Source organism: Mustela erminea, chromosome 12 (assembly GCF_009829155.1).
Source record: "Mustela erminea isolate mMusErm1 chromosome 12, mMusErm1.Pri, whole genome shotgun sequence".
NCBI lineage: Eukaryota > Metazoa > Chordata > Mammalia > Carnivora > Mustelidae > Mustela > Mustela erminea.
This window is the reverse complement of record NC_045625.1, coordinates 48,975,808-48,992,291: the sequence shown is the minus strand read 5'-3', so window position 1 is coordinate 48,992,291 and position 16,484 is coordinate 48,975,808. Positions and strand designations below refer to the sequence as shown.

The following is a 16,484-nucleotide window of genomic DNA, read 5'->3' as shown; positions in this document are numbered from 1 at the left end:
TCAGAAGAGGATCTTGTCTCTGAGACTGAGAAGGCCAAGACCATGGTCTTCCATGCAAAATGACACTTCCTTGTTAAGAGAGCAGATCCTAAGAGTTCTTATCACAAGAATTATTTTTCTTTTTATTATATTATATTTTATTTTATTTATAGGGAATGATGGATGTTAATCTGTTGTAATCAGTTTCACAACATACGTAAATCATACAGGGACATCTGTCAATTATTTCTCAATAAAACTGGAAAACAAATGCGACCTCCTTTACTTCCATCTTTTCTCTTTTCTTCCTTTCCACACCAGGGTGACAGATGTTCCCTTTCCTTCCCCAAACCAACTCTCCCCCCTGTGTCTTTGATACCATCTCCTCCTTCCTCTTGCTGGTATTCCTGCTACAGATGGGTTAGACTAGGGTTTCTTTTGTTGTTGTCCTGGAGGTTGCCTCAAGCTTCCAGAAACTTCTTTGAGGCCAGTTCTCCTGCCAGGTGATTCTGTCCTTGGAAAGGTATGGGCTGGTGCCCTCAGTTTCTGCTTGAGCGACACTGCCTCTTAGCAAGGATTATAAGCATGTTCCGGAACTTGTGTCCTTCAAAGCACATGTGTGATCAAGTCACCCATTGATATTTAGCTAAACAAGCAAGTTCTGGAGGTCAGATATCTAAAATGGGTTGGCAGAACTGCATTCCTTCCAGAGGCTCAAGGGCAGAACTCATTTCCTTACATTTTCTGGCTTTTAAAGGCTATCCATGTTCGTTGGCTCCTGGTTCTAGGCTCCTCCTACCTCTGCTTCCATCTTTGCAACTCCTCCTAGTGTGCATTTTCTTTGTGTGTTTTTTTTCTTAAATGCATGAGTGCACACATGGGCGAGTGCCATCCTCTTTTCAACCACAGATATCGTTGGAAGATAAGAGGCTCCCTTGTTTTTACAGCCAATGGCAACCTTCTAGTAAGCTCATCAGTGACCCATTCAAATATTTTATTTACTTTCTGTGCATCAAAGTCAGAAGTCACCCCAAAAGTGAAAGTAAAATCTAAATGGAATGAAATCCGCAGTGCTGATTTTTCTAGCCGCCGTAACAGGGAAAATTGGTAATCTTGATAGGAAAATATTCAATATCTCTACGCTGTTAGAGGAGTGCCCGAGGCGACTCCAACTGCAGACTGTGTGTGTAGGCTCGCTGTGACTAAGTGTAATAGAATTCAATAATAAAGAAAACTCCATTACCATAACAGTCTAGTGTCAATAAAATTGATACTGCTTCTGCCATCAGCCAAAAATTATGAAATATACCCAAGGGCGTGCAATGGGAAGCTTTCAATTTTCGATTGACCCAGAGAGTTATTCTTCCCTGATTCTGGTATTATTCTCAAAATACCTGCCTTATTTCTTTAACTCACGTATTCAAAAAATGAAGGCCAAAATGCCTATAGAGTATCCATGGGGAGGCAAAGCTAAGTGCTATTTCTGACAAGGAAGATTTACTTGGTGCACTTGAAGGTACGTATTTTTGGTCACGTTGGCTTATGTTGTTGGTGTACCGGACCGCTGCAAGAACATTCCCGAAGGCGATCTCAGTGCCTTTGGGGATTCATATAAAGCTTTCTAACTGCTTCATATTTGCTGCAGAATGGAAATTCCAACAGTGAAATCAGCACTCTTCCCTTACAGCAATACTTCTGGGGGAAAAGAGCCAAATCACAAGAACAATCCCATTTGTCGGTTATCTGTGGGCACCCATGCTCTGTTGACCCTATCCAGACCACTGTGACAGAATCTGTCCCTAAAATTATGAAATATTTTAAACACTCAAAAAGGTACAGAGAAGATAATAATCGCCTGTGAATCCACTGCCGGACTTACTCAGATTTTAACACATTGCCCTACTGACACTTCCCGGAAAGAAGGTACAACCGGTCAGGTTGGACTCTCTGTCCTCCCTTCCTGTCCTATTTCTCCTCTCCTTTTCCTCACGCTCTGATTTGCTATTTATCCTTCCCATGTACTTTTTATACCTTTCCTTTCTCTCTCTTATATACATATATGCATATGTATATATCTCGAAAACATTGCTATAACTGGTTTCATAATATACATATGCAACTTGCTTTTTTTGCCCCACATTATGTAACTCAATACTCACATCCTTAACCTCTTTAAGCCCCAATTTCCATAGCTGTCAAACTGGGGTAATAACCCTGCCTACAAGAAGACCACGTGAAGTCCGGTAAAGTGATGAGCCCGGTGTCCAGCCTATACTAGATAATGGACGGAAGGTAGTTACAAAATTTTATTATCATCTGACATACCAAGTGGTCTTTCCTGAGATTAGCCAGAGCAAATTCTTCTTGCCTTACCTGGAAATTAACTTTTACTACGAACGTGTTCCATACACTCACATAACCTAAGAACAGATCAGATGGAGAGAGCACTGCTCGGAGTCCCTCATGATGGCACGGACACACATACATCCACACACTCCCTGCACGCACAAGGGCTATGTGCAGGAACCAGCCGCATCTGCCCTGCATTAAGCCATTTCACTCACACAACTCCATGCATTTCGCGGGTGAGGAAACAGGCACACGGAGGTTAATAAATTGCGGGGAATCCCAGAGCTAGGAAATGCTGCCACCGCAGGATGCGAAATGCAAGCCTGTGCTCAGGGCTGACACAGCTCCCCCTCCACCTCTCAGCCCACCCAGATTTCTCTGCTTTCTGATTTTGCAAAAGGTGCACATTCATAAAAGAGATACGCAACAGCCAACTGCATCCAAGCTGCCTGGGGGTGGGGGGTTCCTTGAATTATTTACTAAAAACATATAACCAAAGCCATTAGCATTTGACAGTGGCTCACACTCAGCTGAGCTGAGGCAGATAGATACATGCTGTGCAGGAGAGCAGATCCGAGGTTTCCGTTCCCTGGCTCCCACCCGTACTCATAAACAAGCAGGCAGATTTCCCCCTTGTCCAGGAGACACTGATTTCTTTATGCTCGACAAAGTAAAAAAACATTACTCTCTTCCCTTGGAAACTGCATGGAGGAATGACCCAGGAATTTTTAAGACTGGTCTTCTACTGATGTGGCAGGGTGCGTGGCAGAAAAGAATTATCGAGGCACCTTTTTGAGTGTGTTTAATGAAATGTGTAGTCACAACTAAACAGTAAGGATTCTGTAGGATGCTTGCTGGATGTGGCTGGCTGGTGTCAAAACTGCCATGGCTGTAGTCTGACCCGCCACGTTTGGGGCAGTATTGGTCAGCCCCTCTATCTAGGGAACGGATGCCCAGTTGTTTCTGTTGTTCTTTTCTTGTTTTGGGCTTTTAACAGCTCAAACATCTTCTTGGCGTCCTCTTCCAGCCTGACCTGAAGAGCTAAAGAAGCGTCGCTAGGTGCGGGACGACAGAAGAATCCCAGGGTACCCGGCAGCCTCAGAGGTGGTGATAAGCAACCCTCTATTACAAATGGAGAGCATGTAAGAGGAAGTGGGTTTGTGTTAAATTAGAAACAAGAGCCTCCTCCTATCTGGAACAGGTTGCTGCACCAGATTGTGCAATCTCTCTCTCTCTCTGTCTGAGACCTTGTGGTGCAGGATAAAACACATCTGATCAGATCGGCACAACCAGCTTCCAGAACTATTTCCAGATGCCCTGAAGAGTCTCATGAATCAGCCACCAATGTGAGCATTCTAGATACGGATCCAAGTCCCCTCTCCTCTTGCACTGGGCTCAGGTTACTCAGGGGAGAGAGGTTAAAATAATTAACAAGGGGCACCTGGGTGGCTCAGTAAGTGAAAGCCTCTGCCTTCGGCTCAGGTCATGATCTCAGGGTCCTGGGATTGAGCCCCTCTTCGGGTCCTCTGCTCAGCAGGGAGCCTGCTTCCTTCTCTCTCTCTCTCTCTCTCTCTGCCTGCCTTTCTGCCTACTTGTGATCTCTGTCTGTCAAATAAATAAATAAATAAAATCTTCAAAAAATAATAACAAAATAAAATAACAAAAGGGCATGCAATACAGATCCCCAGCATCCTCAGCAAATTAAAGGTATTCGCTAATTCTGTTTAAAGGAGATAGGGAAATAGAACACAGTTAATTTCTTTTGGCTATCTCCCTGTCTGAATTGTATTAAACAGACCAGGATCTCTTTTTTTGGCTCTCTTTTTATATTTGCTTGAGTACCTGCTTTTTTTCTTTTTTAAAAAGGTGTGTGTCCAAAGAATAAGACAAAGACCACCAGAGATCTAAAACAAAACAAACAAGCAACCCACAACATTAAATTTATCGGGTGTGGGATAAGGGAGAACCAGAGCCATGTCACTCCAGAATCGAGTTCAGCTGATCTCCTTATGCTAAATGCAAAAGGAGCCATTTACTTCTTAGAAGAGTTCTAGGCAACACAAGGAATGTTCGAGGGGACCCGGGTTTAGGGTGGCTCAGTCTAGCAATAAAAAGATGCTCAGTTAAATTTGTATTGCAGATCAACAAGCCATCCTTTCAGTGTAAGCTTGTCCTGTGCAACATTTGGGACCTACTTCTATAAAGAAGTGATTCCTTGTTTACCTAAAAGTCAAACTTAATCGGTGACCCTGTATTTTACTGAGGAATCCTAATGAGGTGAGGCTTTGTGGGGTCAGGGTCATGCAGCAGCACCTGTTTATGTACCACAACTTGGGACTGAGTAACATTTGTATTTAACAGGGTAAAGTCATCGTGGCACTGCAGCCCATTCTGCCACTCGGGCCATGAACCAGATTCTTCCATCTGGAATACCCTTTGTGATCAAGCCTAGTGAAATACACCAAACTGGCAAGCCGGGCACACCGCTGCTAGGACTCTTTAGAACTCAGGCCAAGACAAAAGGGATGGCAGTTACCAGGACCTCCTGGACAAGGAGATCTGCTGATTGTAGACTGTGGTTCAAGGAGAGCAGGTCTTGGAAGGGAATTCTGACTCCTGGCTTGCAAAGCTGATTAAAGGATGAAGTTTTTACAGAGTATGGAAAGATTTACCGGGACGACTGGAAAAGGCATAGGGGTAAGACAATCTCTCTTTCTCACATCTGCCTGTTGAAGAACCTCTACGTAAATGTCCTCCACCGGATATTCCAGAAGGCTCTCACCTCTCAACATGCTCAAACTAAATTCACTCTCTTTTCCAAACCCCCTTGTCCTCCCAGAATTCCTGCTTTCAACTGTATACTGCAAAACAAGGCTGAAACAGCCCCAGGCTGGCAGCCTCCTTGTCCCCTGCACCACCCCCCCCATGCCTCTACTTCCTTACACCTGCCAATCAACTATCACATCCGGGAAGCCCACTCTCAAGCCCCGCCCCCAGCCTCTACCCTAATTCAAGAGGGTCAGCTGTCAGGGTCTCTCACCTCAGCCATCAGCAAGTGGGTCTTCACGGAGCCTCCTCACCACCAGCCATTTCCTCTTTTTGTTTCCTCTCCTCTTTGCCAGGAGATAACTTTCTAAAAAGCAATTTTGAGGATGCTTCTCCATTTCTTCAAAACCAATGTGTCTCTTCGTGCCTGTAGGGTAAAATCCAGTTGCCTCCAGGCAGGCACACACATCCTTCAGGGATTGGCACTGGTCTTTGTTTCCAGCCTCTCAACCATCACTCTCCCCTAACAACAGATGGTGCCACACTCCGGCCAGTTGTCTGCCATCTGATGCTCTTGCATGTTAAGATGACTTTGCAAAGACTATTCCTTTACCTGGAGTGTCCTCCGCCCGCCCTGCTTGTGTCTGGCAAATCGGTCCTTCTAGACCTTGCTCAAGGGGTGGGCCTGCTTCTGATAAGCTCCTTCTCTCTCCAAAGAGGCTTCCTAGTCTGTGCCCACATATTGCATTGTGCCTGCCTTCACTCCGGGACTCTTTATGTATTTTAACCCTTTAATCCTGACAACAACCCTATGGGACCAATATTATTATTATCTCTATTTGGTTGAAAAAGAAGCAAAGAGGTCAAGGGCAGGCCAACGTGCCATGTCTTGTCCACTGGTGGCTTCAACTCAGCCGTGAGGCAGAAGCGCCTGAGGAATCTTCTAGAAATACTGATGCTCATGCCCACTCAAGACCACTGAATCAGAATCTCTGATGGCCTGGGGCCTGGAGGAGCTTATTTAAACTTCCCAGGTGATCCTAATGTGCAGCCAGCTTTGAAGATCACCCATCTACTCCCTTCCTCTTAAGAAAATACAACTGATGTTGGGGAGAGAGGAGTCAGATGGTTATTCGGGGGAGAAAGGACCCAGACACTGGCAGCTAAGAGTTCCATGGCTCTTCCACCATACCCCAAGTCTCCCATCAAGCATTAGACGCCTGTAGATGAGTGAAGGTCAGGCCCATCCAATGTGTTGCTCTGTCTCCTTCTCCAGCATTGCAGATAGGACCACAGTTCCTTCTTTAGTATCTGTGTGACTTGAGATCAGGAGGGGGAAGGCAGGTGGAGACAACTCCTTTCCAACCAGTGAGTGCACTTTACCAGGGTGACTGAATTAGACATTTCTGAGCACATGCACTATGATCCCACCTCATCAGCTCCAAAGACAGGACCGGTCCTGTTCCTCTCTGTGCACCAGCTGCTTTTCTGCAAAGAAATCATTCCTTTGCCAAAATTAGAATGTGCAATGCGGTAACCACTTTCTATGTAGTCGAAAAGCTGTCAAAAGGCAGAATTTGACCTTAAAAATGTTCTTTTGATGAGTACCTGACAGGTATTTGGTTATGTGACATCAGCACTAGCTGCTTCCCAGGGAAGAAATAAGAAAGAACAAAATCTAGAGAAACTAGGTGTGGAAAGAATGAGGCCTTGATCCAGGATGGGGATAAGAAGGCAGGCGATTTATCTTGGCAGACAGAAAAGACCTAAGAGAGGTACGTGACTTCCAAAGTATTAGTAGGAATCACACGTGAGACAAAGATGGGTTTATAACATGAAGGAGAGACCCAGAAACTAAGGGGTTATAGCTGCATCCTAATGAGCAAAGACAAGGATTCTTTATGGCTGAAAAAAGAACATCTTGTCTCTTCCAGAGTTAAATGGGATCATCATGGAGAATGAACATGCCTTTTAGTACATTCTCTGCAGTCACTTGGTCCTGGGCATTTGGACCCTGGCTCAACCCCTTGTAAGTTCTGTCACTTTGAGCAATCACCTTAAATTCACAGAACCTTGGGTTCTACCTGTGTTTAATGGTCTTATTAAAGACCTACCTCATAGGGTTTGGGGGAGGAAGAAACAAAGAATCCACACCAACAATAATAGCTAACTTTTACAGAGGGTGTATGTGTGTAAGTAATCTATTTACTTAATCCCCACAACAGTCCTAGGAAGCAGGCACTATTTTCATGCCCATTTCACAGATGAGGAAACTGAGGAATGAGAACTTAAGTGACTATCTCAAGGTCATATAGATAATACATGGCCAAGCCAGATTTTGAACCAAAATTCTCTCTATATATTAGCAGACAGAATAAGGACAAATGTCAGAGGCAAGAGAAATGGAAATGTCAGGATCCTTAAGGGATAGCTTCCAAAGAGGGACTTCCTTGGTCTCTCAGGTACCAGGAATGGGATTTAGATCTTGACTCCCTCTTTATCACATCCTTTTCTTTGCCTGCTCTGGCTGGCTGAAGGGCCTTGTTTGGAGACACAAAAGGCCCCTTTTGATGGCCTCAGATCACCAGCAGCTCCCCTGACTCAGCAGACAGAGAGGAGAAGAGCACACAGCTGAGTCATTTCTCATCTAACCACATCTCTCAACTGGTCGCCCCCCCACTCCAAGTTCCAGCATTTTTGAAACCCTGAATTTTATCTGGGCTGGCAATCAATAAAGCTTTTAAGAACAGAGACGCCTCTTATTCTGGAGAGTTCTAAGTGCTGATGAGCAGAGCTAAAAAATGTGGAAAAAAAATTAATGACCCTCAACTATGAGCATCCCCAAATAGTTTGTCCATTTCCTGTGCAATTGTGTGTTTATCAGTCAGACTGGCACAAAACCAATCTTTATTTTTAAGTTGCCATCTTCCCATAATATCATGTTCACCTCTAACTTCTAAGGAATGAATTAAATCATACTACTGGGAACAGTAATATTGGAATCTCCAAGCTTCAAAGACTTTTTAGTACTTTTTTGGTATGTACACATTTTTTTCCACCAAGCCCAGTATTTGCCTACTCAGCTATCTACTTAGAATAAGATATTCCTTCAAAACTATTGTTCTACCGCGGGTATGCACTAGTAGAAAACCAAACTGAGGACTGAACAGGGATCCTATGGCATCTGACTGTGGATGAGATGGGGAGAAGGACTCAGTCTCCCCAGACTTCTCTCTGTCCCTGCAGGGGCAGGAGATGCTCCCCATGAGCCTCTTCTGATTCCCACAGTCGGCATCTTCTAGAATATCCCCCCTACATCAACCACCAAGTTTCTTTGAGAGAACCAAGCAATCTTTCTAGCAGCAAAGTATGTAAATTGTTAAATCATATATTTGAACATGCATGCAACAGAGATACCCTTCAAAAAAACCAAATAAGGCTCCAAGCTTTTCCACCCCGCTACCAATTTAAACTACACTATGGAGGGAAGAAATCTCACTATTTCACTTTCATGGAGGTGAACCACTGCAACGATGCCTCAGAGATTCTGAAAAAGGGGTGACGACCTCTGTCCCAGAGGAAGAGGGAAGAGGGCCTCAGGCCCTACCCTACCCACTGCCTTCCCAGGATCCAGTCCACCCCTCCTTCAAGATTCAGGTTCTCCATGAAGTTGTCTCTGGAAATGCTCCTTTCCCAAGTAGGCAGAGTTAGGCAATAGAGAGGAATACAGAGCTCAGAATGTGACCAGTTCTGCGAGAGCGCCTGGCCCACCTTCTCCTTGCTCATGACCTCAGGCACATATACGTCTGAGTGTAGGACTCCTCAGGGACATAGCTTCTAGTACTCAACATCTGGCCCACCTTCCTTCTGAGGTGCCTTCCTACACTGCAGAGGCTGGCCAATCTGGTAATGACATTTTCCAGCCTCCCTTGCAGCTGGGGTGTAGGGTGTCATGGAGGCCTAGCAGATCGGACTCTCAAACTCGATTTAGGAAGGAAAAGTGAGATCCCTGCTCTGCTTCTGCTACTTCTGCTCTTACCGAGGGCAGTCACGGAGAGGATTTTTCTTATCAGCCTGTGGTGTTTAGTGACTAGGATCATAATGCCGAGAGGCTGGGCACTGGGGGCTTTCCAGAAATACCAGTCCCAGGGGTAGCTCCCTGATTCCTCCCCTTCCTGATGGAGGCAGAAGCAGTACCTCTTTGGGGCCAGCCAGGCCTCCTGTTTGGTTGTGAAGTCAAGCCTGGGGACCCAGTCCTGACAGTGTTTTTGTAAGCACTCTGCTCCCATGTTAAAACCCTTGCTCTCTTTAAAACAATAGGGTAGTTTCCAATTTCTGCAACTGAGCCCAGACTGACACCCTTCTCCATCCTTCAGGGTGAGTGAGAGGACTAGAAGACCAAAGGAAGCACAGCAGTTGAGAGCATAGCCTTGGGTTCACAGGGCCTGGTTTTTAACCCGGGTCCTGTCTCCTACTCACTGTGTAATTACGGGCAAGTTTCTTAATCTGCAGTTCCTACACGAAGGGGTTATTGTGGATTACATGAGTAATACATGTAGAATGCTGGCCACAGTGCTTGGTCCCTAGAAGGAAGTCAATAAATGCTTGTTTCTTTTTACCCCAAGTTCCCAGGGGACCCTCTGTATACTTCTGTTTACATGGCTTATCGTATTGTAATAATTACCTCTCTATGAACACAGACGCAAAGGGGCCATCTGTTAACATGGGAGTAAAGAGTATAGAACTATCCCAAATTCCATTCAAGGAGTAACCCTAAAGAAGGAGAACTGAAAACTATTTCTAACTGATTACCTGGAAATATAGTTGTCTCTATCATACTATGTCCCGTGCTGGGTTAGGAACAGGTGGTCACGTGTTTCAGAAGCACAGCAAAGAGCAGGAAGCATCGCAATGGGACAGAGTTGGCCAGGCCTGTCCAAGGGTTCTCAAGGGTAGAAGAGATGTTGGCTGAGCAAGTGTAAGGTCATCTCAGCTGTGGTGAGAGTCTGTCAAGCAAAGCATTTTCACAAAGCAACACTTCTTAAATCCATCATGATGCCATAATCTGACTTCACATTTTGTTATCTATACAGAGCCAATGTGTTGGTCAGATCAGTCAACTTGACAGTTTAATTCCTCATTGCAAATTAATAGATTGTCACCCTGATTATTATAATTTTGTTTTCCATGTACTTGCCTACTGGGGGATAATAAGGCGCTGATTTTCTGATTTGAGCTTTCCATTTGGTTTTAGAGATGTAGCTCTCATTGTATTTTAATGGGCTCTAATTGGATTTGTATTAATAGATAGCAGTCATAATGAGCTTGGGCAATATGGGTCCACCTCTGAGAGACAATCCCTTTGCAATGCACCATCACAATCAGGTTTATGAGCCCACTGGGCTGACAGCCAGGCTCCTGACAGTGCCCAATTCACCAAGGTAAATGCCACCTGCTTCCAGTGCCCTGTGTAACCAGCCATAATCTCCAAGTTTGAGGATCCAAACTGAAGGCAATGATCTACTTTCTTGTCTGAGCTCCTGGTGCACAACAACCATGCATTAGTCAGATTTTACTTCCAAATGCCCAGTTGAGCAACAGACACGTACACAGTTCATACGTAATAAATATTTGATGCACGAATCCATAAACAAGTGAATGTGTCCTTCTGCAGAGGATTTTTTTGTTGTTGTTATTGTTTTAACTATAGAAACCTAGAGAAAAAGAAAACAATTCCAGAGAGACTCCAAGAAAAGGAGAATCAGGAGCTTAAATATTCTTTGGTGATTCTCTGAAAATACTCAAAGCTTAGCTATTGGTATCCCAACATTTTTGCAGAACTTTTTTGTTTTTGTTTTTAAAGATTTATTTACTTATTTTAGTGTGTGCACGTGTAGGTGGGGGAGGGGCAGAGAGAGGGGGAAAAAGAGAATCTTAAGCCACTCCACCTTGAGTGAGGAGCCTGATGCTTGGCTTGAGTTCACAACCCCAAGATCACAACCTGAGCCAAAACCAAGAGCTGGACACTCTACTGGTTGCATCGCACCTCCCCAGGCACCCCTGGACAGCTTTTTATATAATGTTGTTATCATGGCTACATTACTTCTTTATTGCTGTCGAACAAATTACCACAAATTCTGAAACTTAAAACACCATCATTTATCGCCTTGAAATTTCTCCAGGTCAAAAGTCGGGTGCGGCATGACTCAGCTTGGGCAATCAGGTTATTACATGACAACTAATTCACCTTTGGGAGGTGCTAAAGATTACAGAAGCATGCCCGAAGCCAGAAGCATTTCAGATTATTCTGGAACTAGAAACCCAGATTGTATCTGATTCTTATTCAGATGAGGTTCTTGACATAAGTAGGTTCACTTTGCTCAGAAAAATACCACGTTGCTGTAGTCCTCCCAGCAAATGCTCAGGTTTAGAGAAGATTTTGTGGGGAGAAGTCTCTGGCACCAGAAATGTATAAAACTAGAGCTTAGAATCCATGCTCTAGGCTTCTGCTACAGCCTCTTAACAACAGAAATGCTGACCTCAAAATTCCAGAGTCAATCTCTCCAATTTGCCCACCTACAATTTTACAAACAACAGACTGGCCAAATGATGACAGAGTGTCAGTTCCGTAAAGGCAAGGCTCCATCCGCTTTATCTTTGTATGCAACGTGACCAGCAAGGGGCCTGTCCTGCATTTAGCACACCATGCGTCTGATACATTTGAGAGCTTTAGATGAAACTAAACATAGCAGCAAAATACACGGCTGGATCTTAAAAAATGATCCATCCCGAGAAGACATCACTGGTTCACAAATTCGGTTGCAAAGAAGGATAGAAAAAAATGTAAAGCCATTTCTTTTGTTTCTTTTCCTTCTCCTCTTCCTTCTTCTTCTCACTTTAAGGAATACTCAGTTAAAATGGGAAAAGGTTATTATGTTCTTTGTTGGCAGCGATGTAAAACAGAAATATCCCCTTGATAGTTAAAAAAAATGGTTTGGGTAGGTGGCGCCTGGGTGGCTCAGTAGGTCAAGCATCTGACTCTTGATTTCAGCTCAGGTCATGAACTCAGGGTTGTCAGATCGAATCCCACTTCAGGCTCTGTGCTGGTCATGAAGCCTGCTTGATATTCTCTCTTTCCTCCCTCTCTGTCTCTTACCACCTCTAAAGAAAAATGGCTTGAGTAAAAGGCAAAGTTCAAACACCCCAGTTAGCCAATGGGATTTCCTAGGCTTTATAAAATCACAAACAACCCGCTGAAGATCTTGACAATGATCTAGACATACCAACATGGAAACTTAAGAGATTCTACCTCTGAGTCTGTGCTAGCATCATTTCAATGTCAAATAGGAAGAGCCAGTTTATAGAGCATGAAAGAAAATAGCCTATCACCCACCAACAGACACAAAATCCATACTTTTGCCTGAATTAAGTTGGTAAAGAAGACAGACTCAAAAAGGGCCCATGAGTTCCAGTCCCTCTCATCATTTGCTATCCACATGGGTAAGACTTGAGAGAGGAAAGAAACAACCACCAAAAACCTGTTGGCAGCATCTGCACTTCACAACTGGGACCATTTCATATGGAATTCTGACCTTCCCTTATTTGGGCCCATTAGGTCTTTAATTTAAAAAAAAAAAAAAGCCTAAGAGTTATTATTGGGAAAATACATTCTCCTTGTTCAAAAGGAACAAGAGAGCATGGTTTCCTTCTGTCAGCCCTTAGAACCAGAAAGTCCTACAGGAGTGATGTACATCTTAAAGGTCATTCTGTGGGGTTGGCTTGTGCTCATGCCCAAGGGGAGGGGTGAGGTTTGGTTTATTTTTAATGAGGAAGATGATCCCCTTAAAGAATATGACAATCCAAAACCTCAAGAAAGTTGTTTTACTCCCTACTAATCACTGGTGTCTTACCAGTCAATCCTGTTCACCAGATAAATTAGACCTAAAGTAGCTCCTCTGCTTCTACAAAGGTAAGATCATCTATTCTCCTTGACGCTGTAGCTTCCGTACCTTTCCTCTGAGGCTTCTGGGACTGACTGAAAAACATGCTTACACAGCTCTTTTGTGGCAAGACTGCAACGCAATTAGTAGGCAGCCTATTGATTTTTGCGAAGACACTCCTCTTGCCAAGCAAAGGGAAATGAACAATTAGCTTACTCGGAGATCCTACAGTTTACAAAGAAGATCAAACAGAAGACAATAGGCACCTAGGCTGGGAATACAAAGTGTAGCCCTTCTATTTAGCTTCCAATTCTTATCAGGCCTGCCATATGGTAGCACGTCGGCCTCACTTAAGTACCAGAGGGCCTTGTTCTGAAATTCTGAAATTCCACAACCATATCTGGTTGATCAGTGTAGGTGTCCAACTCACCAACAGATGGTACCCGGCATTTTACCCATGAAACGCTATGATCTCCATAACCATTTCATAATGAGATTGGACCTGATGAGATCAGGGAGCAGATTTTCATTCTGCACAGAGATTCTGCCAGCTTTTCGACAGCAAAGTGACTTTATGGATTAAAAGCCTCTAAAATTATCCCATAAAAACAGAGCTATAAGCAGTGTTCTTCAGCCAGTTCTGAAGAATAAAGTGTTTGCGGGGGGGCAGTGTTGTAGCCATATGGACACTCTCACTTGAATGATGAACAATTGAACACGTAGAAATGGATCACTTAAAATCACTGGTAACTACCCTTTTCAGTAAAAAAGGCAACTCTGGTTGCCCTTGGTTTGGCATCGATCGTTCATTCAATAATTGTTTACTGAGCATTTGTTAATTGCGAGGCACTCTTCTAAGGACTCTCACTTGGGAACAAAATAAATTCTCTGCCCTGATGAAGCTTGTATTTCCCTGACTTCTACATTTCTACTGTAAACCATGTCCTGGGCCTATCTGGGGCTCCCAACGGGTCAGAAAACCGCCCGATAGGCCCACTGAACTCCTCAGAAGCTCGCTGCTATATCCTGTTGTCCATCATCATCATCATCAACAGTCTTTTAAGATAAGATGGGTTAGTGTTTATCATTCTGCTTCTTGGCTTCCCAAGGAGCACAGATTTCTGTAGTCAATGTGAGACACACAACTTGATTTTATTGAACGTTGCTGTGATCGACAGATTTTATTACTCATCGACGCATTTTTCAATCAGATTTCGGAAATCCGTTGCTCCCTATTGTGCTGAGAAAAGAGACACAAAGAGAGACCTTGCACGAGTCTCGGAACATGACGGCCCGTTCACTGCAGCCTTGTAGTTCCTCGGCGGACCCCTTACTTAGTGCTGCTCATCCCAAGCAACCTGTCTGCCTGGCCCAGGTCCTCCCCGCCTTCCCCACTCAGGGAGGCGCGGCTCCCGTCACTCTCCCCTCTTCGCTTCACTGAATCTTCCCGCTTGCCTGTGTCATACCCGTGACTACCCCTATGGGCTTCTGCCCACTTGAAAGACATCTCCTGGCCCTACATCTTCCCCCAGCTTGTCCCCTGTCTGTCTGTTCGCCTGCGCACGAATCTCTAATTCCCATGCTCCCATTTCCCGGACCCACTCCACCAAAACTGGTCTCGGCGAGTCACCAAGGACCTCCTCACAGTGAGGCCGATCTCATTCTCTGTCCCTGTCCTGCTTGGTCACTGCCTGACTTGATCACTCTGTTGTCTTGAGATGCCTTCTGCCCTGGACTTCTGCATTCTACAGGGGTTCTCCCTTCCTCTGCAGCTGCCTCTTCTGCAGGTCCTCTGCTCCCTCCTCTACCTTTCCCTCCCATCTCCGTGCTGGAAACCTCAGGACGCAGACCTATGGCCTCTTCTCTTCTTCATCTACGCGCACTCGCTGGGGATTTTATTCAGTCCCCTGGCTTTCCATACTACCTGGAGTCTCAGGATTTCTGAACTTGTATCACTCATCTGAATTCCAGAGGCGCCTATAACTGCCTACTGGACACCCCCATTCTAATGTGAAACTTAACTATTTAGGTTTCAAAATTGCAACTGAACATGGAACCCCTATCTTCCACCTGAAACCTGCTCCTTGAGTCTTCCGCTTCTCAGTTAATGGCAATTCTATTCTTCCTGTTACTCGGGCCCAAACCTTGGCATCATCTCCCTTCCTTCCTTCCTTGCTTCCATTCTTTCTTTTTTCCTTCCGTCCGTCCTTCCTTCCTCCCTCTCTCTCTTTCCTTTCTTCCTTCTTCCCTTCCTTTCCTCCTTTTTTCTTCCTTCCTTCCTTTCTTTCTGTCATGCCCTGTCTCTGACCCACCAGCAAATGCTGCTGGCTCTACCTTCAAGGTAAGTCCAGAATTTGGCCACTTCTCAGTGCCTCTGTTGTCAACAGCCTGGCCAGGCCACCACTGTCCCCCACCTGGACCATGGCACCATTCACACGAACATGTAGGTCACTGAGCTCCCACCATAAAATAAAGATTTTATTTATTTATTTGACAGAGAAAGAAAGTGAGAAAGGGAACACATGCAGGCTTCACCTCTGAGCAGGGAGGCTGATGTGGGGCTTGATCCCAGGACCCTGGGATCATGACCTTAACTGAAGGTCACAGCCAGACACACAAGCTACACTGAACAGAATTCAGACTCTCTCAGTGTTTCTGTGGATACTATCAACAGTAATTATTATATGACTTTCATGCCCGCCGGTACCATAAAAAGTTGTAGTACTCTGTTTTGAACTGACACTTACCACAGACAGATGTATTTTTGTGTGGTCTTATGGTTCCTCAGATTCTTATGGCCACTGGCTCTCTTACTGATGTAATGTGTGTCTGCAGATCTGTATGACTTTGTAGGTGGGCACTCCCTGGGGTGTATGGGTGAAGAGTGAACAGAGCCTCTGTTCCATGCCAAGATATGAGTCCCGGTGGGCACTGTATCCACCCACCTCCAGGACACAGCACATTTCTCTCTGCACAAAAATGCCTTCTGCTCATCACATCCTGTACTTCCAGAACTGTCTATAGCTAGGGGAGGAGGGGGCTGTGCCTTTCCTAATTGGTCTGGTCAGAGCAGGGAGCCTTTTAAAATCTTTTTTTTTTTTTAAAGATTTTATTTATTTATTTGACAGAGAGAGAGAGTGAGAAAGGGAACACAAGCAGGGGGAGAGAGAGAAGCAGGCTTCCCTCTGATCAGGGAGGCTGATGTGGGGCTCGATCCCAGGACCCTGGGATCATGACCTTAACCAAAGGCAACTGCTTAACAACTGAGCCACACAGGCACCCAGCCTTTTAAAATCTGCTTAAGGATAGTGAATAGGCCAGCGGCAGACATGTGTCCATGCACACAGAGCTCTACCCGTCTCTGCCCCAGAGAGACTACATTGGTCACTTCTAATTTCTTTCTGGGCTGGGAAGCCAAGCAACCTAAACTATTTGAGTTTTGTCTATGGG

The 16,484-nt window shown here is 44.8% G+C and overlaps 1 protein-coding gene across 2 annotated transcripts in view; it reads right to left on the bottom strand.

Annotated features, from left to right (window-relative positions):
- The window catches only part of SLC24A2 (solute carrier family 24 member 2), a 248,718-nt gene that overhangs the window by 212,989 nt on the left and 19,245 nt on the right, over window positions 1–16,484 (bottom strand). The gene's annotated exons all lie outside the window — the stretch shown is intronic.